Source organism: Chrysochloris asiatica, unplaced genomic scaffold (assembly GCF_000296735.1).
Source record: "Chrysochloris asiatica unplaced genomic scaffold, ChrAsi1.0 scaffold00034, whole genome shotgun sequence".
NCBI lineage: Eukaryota > Metazoa > Chordata > Mammalia > Afrosoricida > Chrysochloridae > Chrysochloris > Chrysochloris asiatica.
In genome coordinates, this window is record NW_006408552.1 from 7,254,599 (window position 1) to 7,271,274 (window position 16,676).

Here is a 16,676-nt window from a genome sequence, read left to right on the forward strand (position 1 = left end):
TCACCCATGGTGGACAGGTTTCAGCTGAGCTTCCAGACAAAGACAGACTAGGAAGAAGGAGAGACAGACTAGTTCCAAATATTTACTCACTGAAAACCTATGAATAGCAGTGGAACACTGCTAGCAACAGAGTATCGGATATTGAAACATGATGAAGAGCACCAGAATATTGTCAGATGTAATGCCAGAAGATGAGCCCCTCAGGTGGGAAGGCACTCAAAATACAACTAGGGAAGAGCTGCCTCCTCAAACATAGTTGACCGTGATGACGCAAATGAAGTAAAGCTTTGGGGACCTTCATTTGCTGATAGGACACAATTCAAAATGAAGAGAAACAGCTATAAACAGCCATTAATCATCAGAACCTGTAATGTTCAGAGTATGAATCTAGAAAATTGAAATTTGCCAAAAATGAAATTGAACTCATGAACATCTATATCCTAAGCATTAGTGAGATGAAATGGACTGGTGTTGGCCATTCTGAATCTGACAATCACATGATATAGTATACCGGGAATGATAACTTGAAGGAAAATGATATCATATTCATCATCAAAAAGAAGATATCAAGATCTGTCTTGAAGGGCAACACTGTCTGTAATAGGATAATATCCATACACCTACAAGGAAGACAAGTTAATACTACTATTATTCAAATTTAAGCACCAACCACTAAAGCCAGTGATGATGAAATTGAAGAATTCCACTAACTTCTTCAGTCTGAAATTGATCAAACATGCAATAAAAATGTATTGATAATTTCTGGCAATTAGAATGTAAATGTTGAAATAAAAGAAGAAGAATCAGTAGTTGTAAAATATGGCCTTGGTGATAGAAATGATGTTAGAAATGGCTTGATAGAATTGTGTGATGTCATGCATTAGACACTAAAGGACAAAAAGCAGAAGAATATCAAACAGGAAGAAAGCCAAAGGTTATTAAGACGACAAGAAAGAAGGAAAAAAATTCAAATGGATGTAAAAAGAGAGTTGAAACTTGCTCTCCAGCATAAACAGCTAAATCAAATGGAAGAAATGAGGATGTAAAAGAACTGAAGAGAAAATTTCAAAAGGCAATTCAAGGACACAAAGTTAAATATTATAACGAAATGTGCAAAAACCTGAAATTAGAAAACCAAAAGGGGAGAGCATGCTCAGCTGAGGGAACTGAAGGAAAAAAAATGCAAGTCTTGAGTTGCAGTATTGAAGGATTCTATGGGCAAATTATTGAATGATGCAGAAAGCATCAAAAGAAGATGGTAGGAATACACAGAGTCACTGTACCAAAAAGAAATGGTTGATACTCAACCATTTCAAGATATAGCATATGATCAAGAATTTATGATATTAAAGGCGGAAGTCCAAGGTACATTAAAGGAATTGGCAAAGAGCAAGGCTCCAGAAATTAGTGGAATGCAAATTGAAATCTTTCAACAGATTGATGCAACACTGAAGGCACTCACTCATCTAAGCCAAAAAATTTGGAAGACAACTACCTGGCCAACTGATTAGAAGACATCCATATTTGTGCCTATTCCAAAGAGAGGTGACCAAATGGAATACAGAAATCCTCAAACAATATCAGTAATATCACATGCAAGTAAAATTTTGCTAAAGAAAATACAAAAAGAGCTGCAACCATACATTGACAGAGACGTTCCAGAAATTCAAGCCAAATTCATAAGAGACCTTGGAACAAGGGATATCACTGCTGATGCCAGATGGATCACTGCTGAAAGCAGAGACTACCAGAAAGATATTTACCTGTGCTGTATTGACTATGCAAAGACTTTCAATTATGAGGATTTTGACAAGCTGTAGACAACATTACAAAAGATGAGTAATCCGAAACACTTAATTGTGCTCATGAGGAACCTGTACATAGACCAAGAGGCAATTGTCCAAACAGAGAAAGAGAACTCTGAATGGCTTAAGATTAGGAAAGGTGTGTGCCAGGGTTGTATTCTTTCACCATACTTATTCAATGTGTATGCTGAGCAAATAATCCAAGAAGCTGGATTATATGAAGAAAAACATGGCATCAGGATTGGAGAAAATTTCATTAACAATCTACGATATGCAGATGAAACAACCTTGCTTGTTGAAAGCGAAGAGGACTTAAAACATTTACTGATGAAGATCAAAGACCATAGCCTTCAGTATGGGTTGCACTTCATTGTAAAGAAAACAAAAATCCTCTCCACTAGATCAATAAATAACATCTATATAGATGTAGAAAAGATTGAAGTTGTCAAAGACTTCATTTTTCCAGGATCAACCATCAACATTCATGGAAGCAGAAGTCAAGAAATCAAATGACATATTACATTAGGCAAATCTGCTGCACAAGACTTGTTTAAAGTGTTGAAGAACAAAGATATCAGTTTGAGGATTAAGGTGTGCCTGACCCAAGCCACGATATTTTCAATAAACTCATAAGCAGAGAATAAGGAAGACTGTAGAAGAACTGATGCATTTGAGTTATGGTGTTGGAGGAGAATATTCAGAGTAGCATGGACTGCCAAAAGAACAAAGCAATCTGTGTTGGAAAAAGTATAGCTAGAATGCTCCTTGGAAGCCAGAATGGCCAGACTTCATTGCTTATACTTCAGGCATATTATCAGAAGGGACCAGTCGCTGGAGAAGGCTACCATGTTTGGTAAAGTGGAGGGTCAATGAATAAGAGGAAGACCCCCAGTGAGATGGCTTGGCACAATGGCAATATAGCAAGCATTGTGAGGTTGGTGCAGGACTGGACAGTGTTTCATCTTGTTGTGCATAGGGTCACTATGATTCAGTACTGACTCTATGATAACTAAACACAGTAACATATATTGTGTGTATATATGTGTGTGTGATTGTTCTTGTTAAGTGGTTCAGACTAATAGCGACCCTGTATAGTGTTTCCAAGGAGTGGCTGGTGAGCTTGAAGTTCAATCAGACCTTGCAGTCCAGCACATTAACTGATGGTGCCACACCAGGACTCATAATGTGTGTGTGTGTGTGTGCACATGTATGTATATCGTATGTCTCATATGTTGTTGTTAAGTGCCATCAAGTTGAGGTTTCAACTCATAGTGACCCTGTATAGGGTTTCCAAGGAGCATAAGTGTGTGTGTGTGTGTGTGTGTGTGTGTGTGTATGAAATCTACAAGTAGTAAGATGATTTAGAATCAACTCAACATCAGTGAGATTGAAATATAGATACATAGAGATTAGATCCATAATATATATCTTGATTAATGAGGTTCTTTGCATGCCTTAAATTTTGCATCCCACAGCAAGGCCCTCTATTGCCTTACCCTGACCCCACCCTGTGAGCATGTGATATATGCTCAAATCCACCACAGCTATTTATTATTATTATTATTATTTACCTTGAGAAGAGATGGGGGGCCACCACATGGAGTCTAAGGACAAAGAAGTACCCAGACATAGAACATTCTCTTTGATCTGTAAGCCAGCTTGAAAACTTTTCTTTGATTCATAACTGATAGCTCATCTGAGGAGATTGCCCCTGAACAGCATATTATAGAGTGCTTCTTAATATCTGAGGAACACTTTCTCTTTTAATATGTGGTCAGTTACACAGAGCCAAATGTGTCTTTGCTGGCCTTGGTCAATTTTCTGAGCAGCCGTCCAATCATAGTGACCCTATGCAAAACAGAAGGAGAAACTGCCTGGTCCTGTAGCATCCTCACAATTGTTGTTGTGTTTGAGCCCATTGTTACTGTCACTGTGTCAATCCATCTCATTAGGGGTCTTTCTTTTTCCCTGACCTTCCACTTTGTTGCCGTTGTTAGGTGCCGTTGAGTTGGTACTAACCCATAGCGACCAAATGCATAACAGAATGAAACACTGCCTGATCCTAGGCCAACCTCACAATCATTGCTACGTTTGAACCTATTGCTGCTCCCACTTGGCCAATCCATCTCATTGGGGTTCTTCCTCTTTTTCTCTGACCTCCATTTTACCAAACATCATGTCCTTCTCCAGTGACTGGTCCCTCCTGATAATACGTCTGAAGTAAAAAAGATGAAGTCTGGCCATCCTGGCTTCCAAGAAGCACTCTGGCTGCATTTCTTTCAACACATGTCTATTTGTTCTTTTGGCAGTCCATGGGACTTTCAATATTCTCCTCCAACACCATAACTCAAATGCACCAGCTCTTCTATGGTCTTCCTTATTCACTGCCTAATTTTCACATGCTTATGAGGGTACTACACCATAGCTTGGGTCAGGCACACCTTAGTACTCAAACTGACATCTTTGCTCTTCAACGTTTTAAAGCGGTCTTGTGCCGCACATTTGCCCATTGCAATACATTGTTTGATTTCCTGACTACTGCTTCCATGAGTGTTGGTAGTTGATCCAAGCAAAATGAAGTCGTTGCCAACGTCTATCTTTTCTTCCTCATATAATCCAACTTCTCGGATTTTTACTTAGCATACAATTGAATAAGTATAGTGGAAGAATACAGCCCTGGTGCACATCTTTCCAAATTTTAAACCATTCAGTATCCTCTTATTCTGTTTGACCAACTGCCTCTAATTATATATACAGGTTCCTCATGAACACAATTAAGTATTCTGAAATGCTCATTCTCCACAATGTTGTCCATAGCTTTGAAAGCCTTTGCTTAGTCAATAAAGCACAGGTAAACATCTCTCTGATATTCTCTGCTTTCAGCCATGATTCATCAGACATAAGCATTCCACATCCTCTTATGCATAGCGACCCTGTATAGGATTTCCAAGAGCAGCTGGTGAACTTGAACCACTGACCTTGCAGTTGAAACGGCTTTGCAAACTGGTGCATTAACCCACAACGCCACACCAGTCGAGCCACACCAGTTAAGTTAATAGAGACTTTCTATTAAAGGACACAGTTCCCAGGGCTTATATGTCATTGACAAGGCTGAATACAAATTTATGAAAAAGCATACATAGATGGAAGAGTGGCAAGACATCTAAGAATGTCCAGTGGCAAATTCAGTTTCCTTATTTCAAAAGGCTGAGTGCAAATCACACGAGATCAAGGACTTAGAAATCTTTGTAAGCTGTAAGGTAATTAACAACTGATTAGTATTTGTGTTTTTATGTTTGTGTGTTCCATTTAAGGATTACCATCCCCAAAGCTTCAATGGAATCCTAAATTGTTCTCTGTAAAAACCTAGAGTGACCACTTGATAAATGTGTTTGCAGTATGGAATCCATGCAATGCAAAGCAATGAATGTATCTGATGAAGGCAAATATCACTCTTCACCAAAACAATAAATAAACAGACTCCTCCCAAAGCAAAGGAGGAAATATAATTATTCAGTCTCTCCATGTAAGATTTGCCCAGAAACGGAAATATTGTTAGCAAACACCGCTTTAAATTTTGTGCTCCAATGAATTGGTAGATCTCTTAGTTTATTGTTTTGATTTCTCTGCATTTCACCACAGGGAAATTATGCAAACTCTCAGAGTACATGAAAAGAATACTGATAATTATGGAATTTGCTGCTTAGCTTGAAGAGGGGTTCATGAATCTCCTGTGATCTATTGGCACCTTGGTGGCCAGTGTACAGTTTTGTTGCTGCTCTTTCTGAGGCCCAAGACTATAACCTGACACAGATTCTAAGTGCATCTGGAATGGTACAATTACAAGCCAACCATCTGATTCAGCAAATAAAGGCCAGCTAAGATAGATTGCTCTGAAGGGTCCTAGAGACTTGATCGAATTAAGCCAACCTGTCACCCAAGGTGGAGTCCTGCTGTGTGGCACTGAAGGATAAGCACTGGACTGCTAACCACAAGGTTGGCAGTTAAACCCACCAGTCACTCCTCAGAAACGTTATACAGGATCACTATGAGTCAGAACCGACCTGATGGCGCATAATACTTAACAACAGCAACATCACCCAAAGTATACAGGGGTGGTGGTTCAGTGACAGATAAACTTCTTGCCTTCCATGAAGGAGACCTGGGTTCAATATCCAGCCAACATACATCCGATCCAGCTACCACCTATCTGCCAGTGGAGACTTCCATGTGGATTTGATGCTGAACAGATTTCAGTGAAGTTTCCAGACTAAGAAGAAAAGCCAGACTATCAGCTTCCAGACATCAACCATCGAAAACCTCATGGATCACAACTGTTCAATCCTATTGTAGACCGGGGCACCATGAGTTAGGGGTTGACCCAACAACGGTCATTACCAACAATAACATCTCCCAAGGCTGGAAAGTTCTAGATGGTGCAAATGGGTAATACTCCCAACTGCTAACCAAATGACTGGAGTGTTGAGACCACCCAGAGATACTTTAGAAGAATGGTCTAGTGATTTGCTCCCCAAAATTCCACCACTGAAAACCTTGTAGAGCATTACTGTGACATATATGGAAGCCATCATCAGTCAGAATTGCTTCAATGATAACTGAACCAGTCTTATGACCCAAAGTCTTGTCTGTTTCCAAACCCACCTTGGATCTGAAGCATCTGCAAGCTTGATGAAATGGAAACCCCAAGGTCTCACTCACTGGGTGACCACCGAAGCCTAGGGGATCCGTATTTAAATGATCCCCTTCAGGTAATGCTCGGGCATGGCCAGGTGACAAGCAGTTGCTCAGTGTTAATGAACCACCGAAGCCAGCAGAGGTAGAGCGAATCCAGTCCTTTGTTGTCTGCTTGCAACGTAACTCAATTCCTTTCATCTCACGTTAGTCACTTGTTCTGGTGTGTTTTTTTTTTTAAACAAAACCCCTTGGATGCCCTGGCTCCTATCACAGTGAACAGACTGACAAGCTTGGCTGCAGTCTGGAGAGTCTGGAGAGAAGCTGAGCAAATCGTATTTATCACAAGGTCTTGGAGGGTGTCTGTTTCAAGTGTCACATCTGCATTCTTCCCAGCAGTTCTCCTCCACTGAGGTTCAAAGTCTTCTCTTGGTTGTGACTAATAACCCTCAGCTCCATGAAGGTGGTATGTCTCTGGGTTCCAGTCTAAATATCTCATTTCATCTGATCATGGAAGAGAAAAGGAGTGAAGTGGCAAGTACACAGACATTTAAATCTGAGCTTACTTGCTGGGGGATTTGTGCATTACCAAGCCCTATAAAGCCTCAGCTTTTTAACCTGCAAAATGGGGATATAATGAGTCCTGTGTAGTGCTGCAGGATAATGCACTGGACTAAGGTCAATTTGAACCACAAGGTTGGTAGTTCAAACCTACCAGCCACTCCATGGAAACCCTACACAGACAGAGCCACTATGGGTCAGAACTGACTCAGCAGCACTTAACAACAACAACAAATGGCATAATTGGGAGCACAGTGGCTCCATACGATAAGCACTGGACTGTGAACCACAAGGTGACAGTTCGAGCCCACCACCACTCTGTGGGAGAAATAAGGCTTTCTGATCCCATAAAGATTTAAAACCTCAGAAGCCCTGTACAAGGTCACTATGAGTTGGAACCAACCGACAACCGAGAGCAACAACGATGGTATAATTATAATACAATTATTACATTACCTATGTCATGAAACGATGCGAATTAAATGAGATTACCCAGCAAAATGCATTCACTAAATAAACGGCAGATGTGATGATAATCTTTCTTACTAAATGATGATTTCCAGCCCTGGTGGTGCTGTGGGTTAGGTGCTGGGGTGTTAGCCACGAGATCAGTGGTTCAAACCCACCTGCTGACCCATGAGGAAAAGATAAGTCTTTCTGCTCCCATAAAGATTTAACGTCACGGAAACCCTCAATAGGATCGCTGTGAGGTGGAAGGACATTTTGGACATCCTGGAATGTTGGTGTTGTTGTTAACTGCTGTTGAGTTGATTCCAACCCATAGACACACTGTATAGGGTTTCAAAGGAGTGACTGGTGAGCTGGAACTGCAGACCTTGCAATTCAAACGACTTTGCAATCTGACACATTAGCCCACAGCGTCACTCCAGGACTCCAATGTTGGTATTGTTGTTGTTGTTGTTATGTGCTGTGGAGTTGGTTCCGACTCATAGCGACCCTGTACAGGGTTTCCGAGGCTGTATATCTTTATGGGAGCAGAAAGCCTCATCTTTCTCCCGTGGAACAGCTGGTAGTTTCGAACTGCTGACCTTGCGGCTCAGAGCCCGATTCGTAACCACTACGCTACCAAAGCTCTTTAGATGTGGCCTATTCTACCATTTTCTTATGGAGTGTATAAATGTAGTTCTCACTGTGGTTTATCCCATATACAAGTTGTTGTGTCATTGTGTGCCTTCACATCTATTCCAACTCATATAGTGATCCAACAGGATAAAGTAGAAGTAACCCATAGGGTTCCCTAGGCTGTCATCTCTACAAAAGCAGATTGCCAGGGTGCCTCTGGGTGGAATCAAATCCCTGACCTGGTGGCTGTGAGCTAAGCACTGCAACCACCCCACCACTTGCTTCTCCTAGAGCAGAGCTAAATAAACCGATTATTGTATATAAACTCCCAAACCCAAACCCACTGCCAGTGAGTTGATTCCCACTCAGAGAGATCCTATAAGACAGAGTTGTAGAGCTCCTCGGTGACTGTGAACCCTTACTAAAGCAGACAGCCTCATCTTTCGCCCTCAGAGGAGTTAGTGGATCAGAACTACCAATCTTTCAGCTTGCAGCCCAATTACCCCACTGCACCACCAGTGGTCCCTCGCACATGACTAAAGAGGTCATATGCCGGTGCTTTCCTGCTCAGACATCACCTGCAATGTTGGGATTATTTCTCCACATCAAGAGGAGTACAGGGAGATCAAAGAGCTTGGAGAAACACAACCAGGAATCCTGAACCCCTAAGAGCCTTTCTCAGCAAGAAAAAAAGAAAGCCACAGAGGAGGAGACATTCTAATTCTTTGCAACAGCTATTGGGACATTTGAAGATGACTAAGACCTTAGTGCCAAGGCCCCCAGGAGTAGCGTGGAAATGAGGCTTCTGAAGGCTGGCTCCAGGGTCCTTCCAGCCCCAAGTTTAAAGGAGACTGCAATCTAGGATGTTCTTGAAAGGAGAGCACTCTGCTTCCACTCAGCTTATCAAGGAAGGAACATTCATTTTGAAGCTGTAATCTGACACAGCTACCGTTTCTGAATATTCAAAAGTGGCTGCGGCTGGCTCTGGGTAAACTGTAAATTAGAAAAGAGTCGCTATGATTCACACAAGAAAAGCAACCCCAAAGACAAAGATATATGAGGGTTGTAGGGCAGCTGTCTGGGAGAATGATGGAGGGGGTCCGAAAGCGCCATTTGTAGATGTCAGCCTCTGCGCCGTTCGTCTGCGGCTCTCATCTTTCCTAGATCAGGACTGTGAGAGGCAGATCCACACACACATGGCCCTGCGTGCTCAACAAACACCTGCCCACAGAATCAAGCCTGGTGCAGGGCAGACTTGTTAGCTGCCATCCGGTACCCCCCACCAACTCATGCTGACTCCTAAGTATGATGAACCAAAATGCTGCCCAGTCCCACACCATCCCCACTGTGGGTTGCAGGTCAGATCTTTGTGGTCTATAGGGTTTTCACTGCCTGATGTTCAGCAGTAAATCACCAGGTCTTTCCTTCTAGTTTTTCTTAGTCTGGATGCTCAGCAGAAACATGATTGGCATCACATTGTTAGGTGCCGTGGAGACAGTACACAACAGATCGGGCCTGTGTCATCCTCACAACCGTTGTTAATCTTGAGCTCATTGCTACTGCCACTGTGCCAATCCATTAAGTTATGGGCCCTCCTCTTTTTCTCTGACCCTCTACTTTACCTAGCATGATGCTCTTCTCCAGGAACTAGTTCCTCCTCATAATATATCTGAAGTATGAAAGTCTCACCACCCTGGCTTCCATGAAGCATTCTGGCTGCACTTCTTACAACACAGATCTGTTGGTTCTTTTGGCAGTACATGGCACTTTCAACATTCTCCTCCAACACCACAACTCAAATGCATTAATTCTTCTACAGTCTTCCTTAATCACTGAACAACTTTCACATGCAGATGAGGTTATTGAAAATGCCATGGCTTGGGTCAGCCTCGCCTTAGTCCTCAATCTCTGCTCTTGAACACTCTAAAGAGGTCTTGTGCAGCAGAAGACATACTAAAAATGTTTAAGTTCAGCATTATAGCAATGTCAAACCCACCTCCTTTGGGTTTACAAGACTATAAATCTTAACAAATCCAATAGCCTCCTCTTTGTCCCGTGGACCAGCTGGTAGGTTTGAACTGCTGACCTTGTGTTTAGCAGCTCAATGCTTAGCCAACTGTGCTATCAATCTAAAATCTGCAGGTCAAGCAAAGACTTCTACAGACTTGTGTCCCCAGATTTGTAGATGAGGTGGTAGGAAAAGTGAAGAGTGGAAAAAGGGAGAGAAAAGATCTGGCAAAATAGCTATTAATCATCTGAATTCAGACCATATTCTAAGGAAACGTCCCTTTCAGTTGACTGACTGCATTGCATTAGATCATCTTATGAAAAGTGATTAAATTAGATTACATTGCAAGTGGACCAATAAATAACATTATGATAAAATAACATTATGATAAAAAAGTTGTCAAGAGATTACATTTGCTTGGATTCAGTATTAACACTCATGGAAGCAGCAGTCAAAAACTCAAATGACGGATTGCAATAGGCACATTTGGTACCCAAGCGCTCTGTAAAGTGTTGAAGAGCAAAGCTTTCAGTTTGAAGATTAACATGCACTTGACCCAAGTCATGGTATTGTCAATAATCTCATAAGCTTGCAAAAATTGGACAATGACTAAAGAAGACTGTAGAAGAACTGATGTAGTTAGACTGTTGGGAAAAAAAATATTGAAAGTACCATGGACTGCCAGAAAAACAAACTAATCTGTGTTAGAGAGAATGCTCCTTACCAGCCAAGATGGCCAGACTTCATCTCCCATACTTTGGACATGTTATCAGGAAGGATCAGCCCCTGGAGAAGGACATCATGGTAGGTAAAGTGGAGGGTTGGAGAAAAAGAAGAAGACCCCCAATGAGATGAATTGGCACTGGGCTCAAGCGTAACACTTGCGAGGATAGCACAGGACCAGGTAGTGTTTTGTTCTGTTGTACATAGGGTCATTGAGTATGAACTGACTCAATGGTACCTAGAAACAACAACACAGAGCAGTAATTAGTCCAGCATTTAGTCAAAACACTGGGAATCACAGCCTAGCCAAGATGACTCATAAAATCAACCCCTGTTGTTCCTCTCGATCCTGTGTGAGAACTGACAGAGCTGACAGTCAGTCTCAAGCCCACTTATCCTCCTGGGATGCTGTATCAATTGATGACAATGTCTTGAGAAGGACCATTGGGGACAGAAAAAATTTGAGGGGATGCCCAGTTAAAAGCCACAGTTTGAGAGAATAGAGCCAATGCTAAGGACATTATGAAACACCAGAGGTGTTCCAGGTACTGTGAGAGACAAGCTCACACCCTTGGCATTTGCAGAGTTACCTCTGATTGACCATGAGGGTCTACAGCTCCGAGAGTTGTGCACCATTCTGCATCACTCCAGACATGATGTGGTAGATTACAATATGGAAGTACCTGTTATACTTTGCAACCCTGAAGTCCTGGGGACAGCTGGCTTATTAGCGGATGTCCAAGCCTGTGAAAGAGACAAGCTCAGTGCCTGATGCCTGTATCTTGATATGACCTAGTTGTTTTCTATATTCAATGTCAAACATGCCGTAATATTTGGAATGTGAAAAAATATCAGGTGTTTTCATGGGAAAGGAAAGACATAAAAATGAATTGTAGTCACCAAGAGAAAATTGAAATGAAGAGAAAGTAAAAAGAAGTATTGGGTAAATTTAAGAGTTGTTGTTAAGTGTCAGTGAGTCGGTTCTGACTCATAGTGACCCTGTAAAGGGTTCCCAAGGAGTGGCTGGTGGATTTGAAATGCCAACCTTGCAGTTCAAATCAACCTTGCCGTCCAGTGTTTATCCAATAGCAATCTGGGGAGTCAATTCAGACTCATGGGGATGCATATGTGGCACAGCAGAACCATACTCCATAGGGTTTTCCGTGGCTGATTTCTGGGGAAGATCACCAGGCCTTTTTTCTGAAGCATCTCAGGCTAGACTTAAACTGCCAAACTTTTGGTTAGCAGTTGAACACGTTAATCTGTTGTACCACCCAGGGACTCCAAATTCAAGTGTAAAATAGCAAATGTGTTACTTGCTTGGAACCACTGAAGACTCCATCTAGCAACTAGACAAAGTAATTTCTGAAAACTATTCAATGAAATGGTTCAGCAAGAATTTATTTTAATTGCTTTATGAATTGCTTTAATTCCTATATTTATGGAATCATTGGGGGCCTGAAAGGGTCGTTTAAAATTTCACTTATGCTTTACTGAATTTATGACGGGAATCACATGTTTTAATAGTATCACAGAATTGGGGACTTAGTAAAGGTCTTAAGACGTGTCCTTTGAAAATAGCAAAGGTTTGCAGCTCAGTGTCACTTAATTCTCGTGATGACCCTCTGCAGTGAGAATAATTAGTCCCACCTGACAGGTGAGGCCAACTGACTCTCAGAGAGTTGGAATTGTTTACCAAGTTAGCAATTCAAGGGAAAGATCCTGTGTTATTCGTCCAATATGAAGAAGAACGTGGCATCAGGATTGGAGGAAGACTCCTTAACAATCTGTGATATGTAGATGACACAACCTTGCTTGCTGAAAGCCAAGAGGACTTAAAACATTTACTGATGAAGATCAAAGCTTTCAGTTTCAGTTGCACCTCAATGTAAAGAAAAAAAATCCTCACCACTGAGAAAGGATTGAAGTTGTTAAGGACTTCATTTTGCTTGGATCAACCATCAACACTCATGGAAGCATCAAAGAAATCAAACAACGGATTGCAATTAGGCAAATATGCTGCACAAGATCTCTTTTAAAGTGTTGAAGAGCAAAGATGTCAGTTTGAGACTAAGGTACGCCTGATCCAAGCCATGGTCTTTTCAATAACCTCATATGCATGTGATTGTTCGATAGTGAACAAGGAAGACTGTAGAATTGATGCTTTTGAGCTATGATGTTGGAGGAGAATACTGAAAGTATCAATGGACTGCCAAAAGAACCAACAGATCTGTGTTGGAAGAAGTACAGCCAAAGTGCTCCTTGGAGGCCAGGGTAGCCAGATTTAGTCTTTCATACTTTGGGCATATTGTCAGGAGGGACCAGTCCCTGGAGAAGATTATCATGTTTGGTAAAGGGGAGGGTTGGAGGAAAAGAGGAAGACCGACCCCCAGTGAGATGGATTGGCACAGTGGCAGCCTCAATGGACTCAAATGTAACGATTGTGAGGTTTGGCCCAGGATCAGGCAGGGTTTCATTCTGTTGTTCATAGGGTCGCTGTCAGTTGGTACTGACTCTATGGCACCTAACAACAACCACAATCCCCAGAGCCTAGAAGGATCTAGCAACTAGCAGATGCTCTGCTTGCTATCACAGAGTTTCTCAAAGTGTGGTCCCTAGACTGGCAGCATCTGCATCACCTGGAAACTGGTGGAAACAAAGGACCAACCACAAACCACCTGATTCAGAAACTGACCCGTGATCACTTTGACCAAGGCTTCCAGAAGATTCTGATACACCCTAAAATGTCAAGTGGGACATTGTGAGGCTAGTCAGTGGAGAGTCTGAGATTTTCAGAGGTCAATGTGAAGAACTAAGATGAAGCAGAGATGCTGGATTCCAACAAGCTCAGTGTCTTAGGGTTCCCAGAGAAACAGAATCAAGGAGAACATGTGTGTACATGTAAACAAACAAACAAACAACCATAAATGCAGAGTAAAAAGAGAGAGTTCTAGCAAAATAACTATTTATAGTCTGAAGGCAGAGCACATCCTAAGGAAACTGATTGATTGATTGCATTGTAGAAAGCAATCAGATTAGATGACATTGTGGGAGAGTAATTAGACTAGTATTTCACCAAACCACTGAGATCCATAACTTAAGCAAAGGGACACTTTAAAATTAACCGTCACTCTAGGAAGTTACCGCTTTGTCTATGGTTGGTATGGTCCTGCTTCTTAACTTTTTTTTTGTATCCTATGGCACTGTTTTCCATCCTTGGGGTTGCTTGCAGGGATTTCCCTCCACGTATTGTACAAGTTCATCAGCAACAATTGCTTTGTTAGGTGATTATATGAGGCAGTGTGTACTGAAGGAGTGATTTTATATAACTCTTGTCACTTTGGGCTTCTGTACACAAGACAAGATTTGTTGGGATACTAACCACATGGTCAGCAGTTTGATTACACCAGCCACTCCAAGGGAAGAAGAGGAAGCTCTTTGCTCCCATTAAGATTTAAACCTCAAAAACCCTGTGAGTGGATATCGCCTTGATGACAGTGGATTTGGTTTTTTGTCAGGTGTGTTACTGAGTATGTGTAGTATTCAGGATTCAGTGATATTCAAGTGAATACTGAGTCAGAACCAACTTGAGGGCACTTAACAACAACAACAGCAGTGCTATCGTAGGAGTCCTGGTGTGGCACTGTGGGGTAAAGCACTGGACCACAAGGTCGGAAGTTCAAATCCACCAGCTGCTCCTTGGAAACTCTTTATCTATGAATCAGACTGACTCGACAACACTTAACAATATACTATCATAGGACTCCTGGTGTGGTGCTTTAGGATCAGCATTTGTGTAGGAACCACAAGATCAGCAGTTCAAACTTACCAGCTGCTCCTCAGAAACCCTATCCAGGGTCACTAAGAATCAGAAGTGACTCAATGGCACTTAGCAACAACAAATACGACTGTTAGGACTCCTAGTGTGGTGCTGTAGGATCCCAGTTAAGGCCAATGGGTCAAACCCACCAGCTGCTCCTCAGAAAACCAGCCCTGTGAGACTGAAGTAGCCTGGCGGTGTTACCATACTACCATAAAAGGAGACCTGGCAGTGTAGTGAGTTACCAGTTGGCTGTTAACTGCAAGGTCAGTAGTTCAAATCTACCAGTTGCTCAGCAAGAGGAATTTGAGACTTTCTGTTCCTCTAAAAAGTTACAGCTTTTGAAACCCTATACAAGGTTGCTATGAGTCAGAACTGACTCAATGGCACACAACCATCATGACCACTACCATAAGGGAGCATGGTGACGCTGTAGGATAAGCACTGGAGTGAGAACCGCAAGGTCGATGGTTCAAACCCACCAGTCACTATAAGGGAAAAAGATGAGGTTTTCTGCCCCCATAAAGAGCCTTGGAAATCCTATACAGGGTCTCTGTGAGTCAAAATCAACTGGACAGCATTTAACAACCACAGCATACTACTATAAAGGAGTCCTGGCGTGGCGCTGTGGATAAGCACTGGACTTCTAACTGCAAGGTTGACAGTTCAACCCACCAGCCCCTTCTCAGAAACCCTATACAGGGTCACAATGAGTACTCGGAAGTGACTCAGTGGCGTTTAGCAACAAATTTCTACCATTGGGACATGTATGTCCCTCATCATATTTGTCAAAATCCATCATACCTAACAAAAATCTTAAAAACATTCCATCAGGAAAAAGAAAAAAAAAATCTATGTACAAACTCTTACAAACAGAAAATATCTGGGTGATAAGAGAGATTTTCAGGAGCCACATAGACCAAACTCTAGCCTGCCACATTCTTTAAGCAGCCACAGAGAAAGTACCACAGCTCTCTGCCAACAACATGCACAGAATTCGGGTCTCTTTCCTGCAACAAAAACAATTAGTGAACTTTCTGGTTTTCTTTCTTCTTCCAAAATTTTCCACAGGGTCACCTGAGGAAAAGAAATTTCATCTCGCACATAACCAAATTTATCTCCTTTTTTGCACAACAATGCAATGAAAAGCCCATGTGATTTTTCCACATTTGGTAGCACAGAGAAACTTCTCATCAGCACAAGAATGAAGGGGGGACTATTTCCCTCATTTCTGTTTACTGCAGCAATACGACTGAAAGAAAGCAATTTAAACCTATAAACTACTGAGATGTTTTGACTTGAGACAAGCATCAAAGACTCAGTCGTTTGTCTGGAATTGCAGCTTGTCTGAGATGAAAGGGGCGTAAGAGATCATCTTGTCAGCAAAAGATGGTTCATAATGGTATCCAGGTTCTTTTCAGATGTATTAGAAAAATACTCAACTCAGGATTTCATGGATATGTTTGCTTTGGAGATTGGAATGCAGTGGTAAAATATTCTGGTTTGGTTCCCGGCCAATGCATCGCCTGCACAGCCATTACCAGTCTGTCAGTGGAGGCTTGGCTGTTACTAGGATGCTAAGCGGGTTTCAGCAGAACTTCCAGACTAAGACGGTCAAGGAAGAAAGGCTAATGAAAAGCCCATGTATCACAACAGAACATTGTCTGACTCACTTGCTTTAGACACGTCTACAAGAGGGATCAATCACTGGAGGAGGACAATGTGTTTGGTGAAGTAGAGGGTCAATGAGGGCAAGGGAGACCCTTGAAGAGATGGACTGGCACAGTAGCTTCAATAATTGACTTAAGAATGACAGAGGTCCAGCCAACGTTTTGTTCTGTTGTACATGGAGTGGCCATGAATCAGCGTTGACTCAACAGCAGCTATGTATTATCTACTTATGTATCCATCCATCCATCCATCCATCCATCCATCCACCCATCCATCCACCCATCCATCTACCATCCATCCATCCATCCATCCA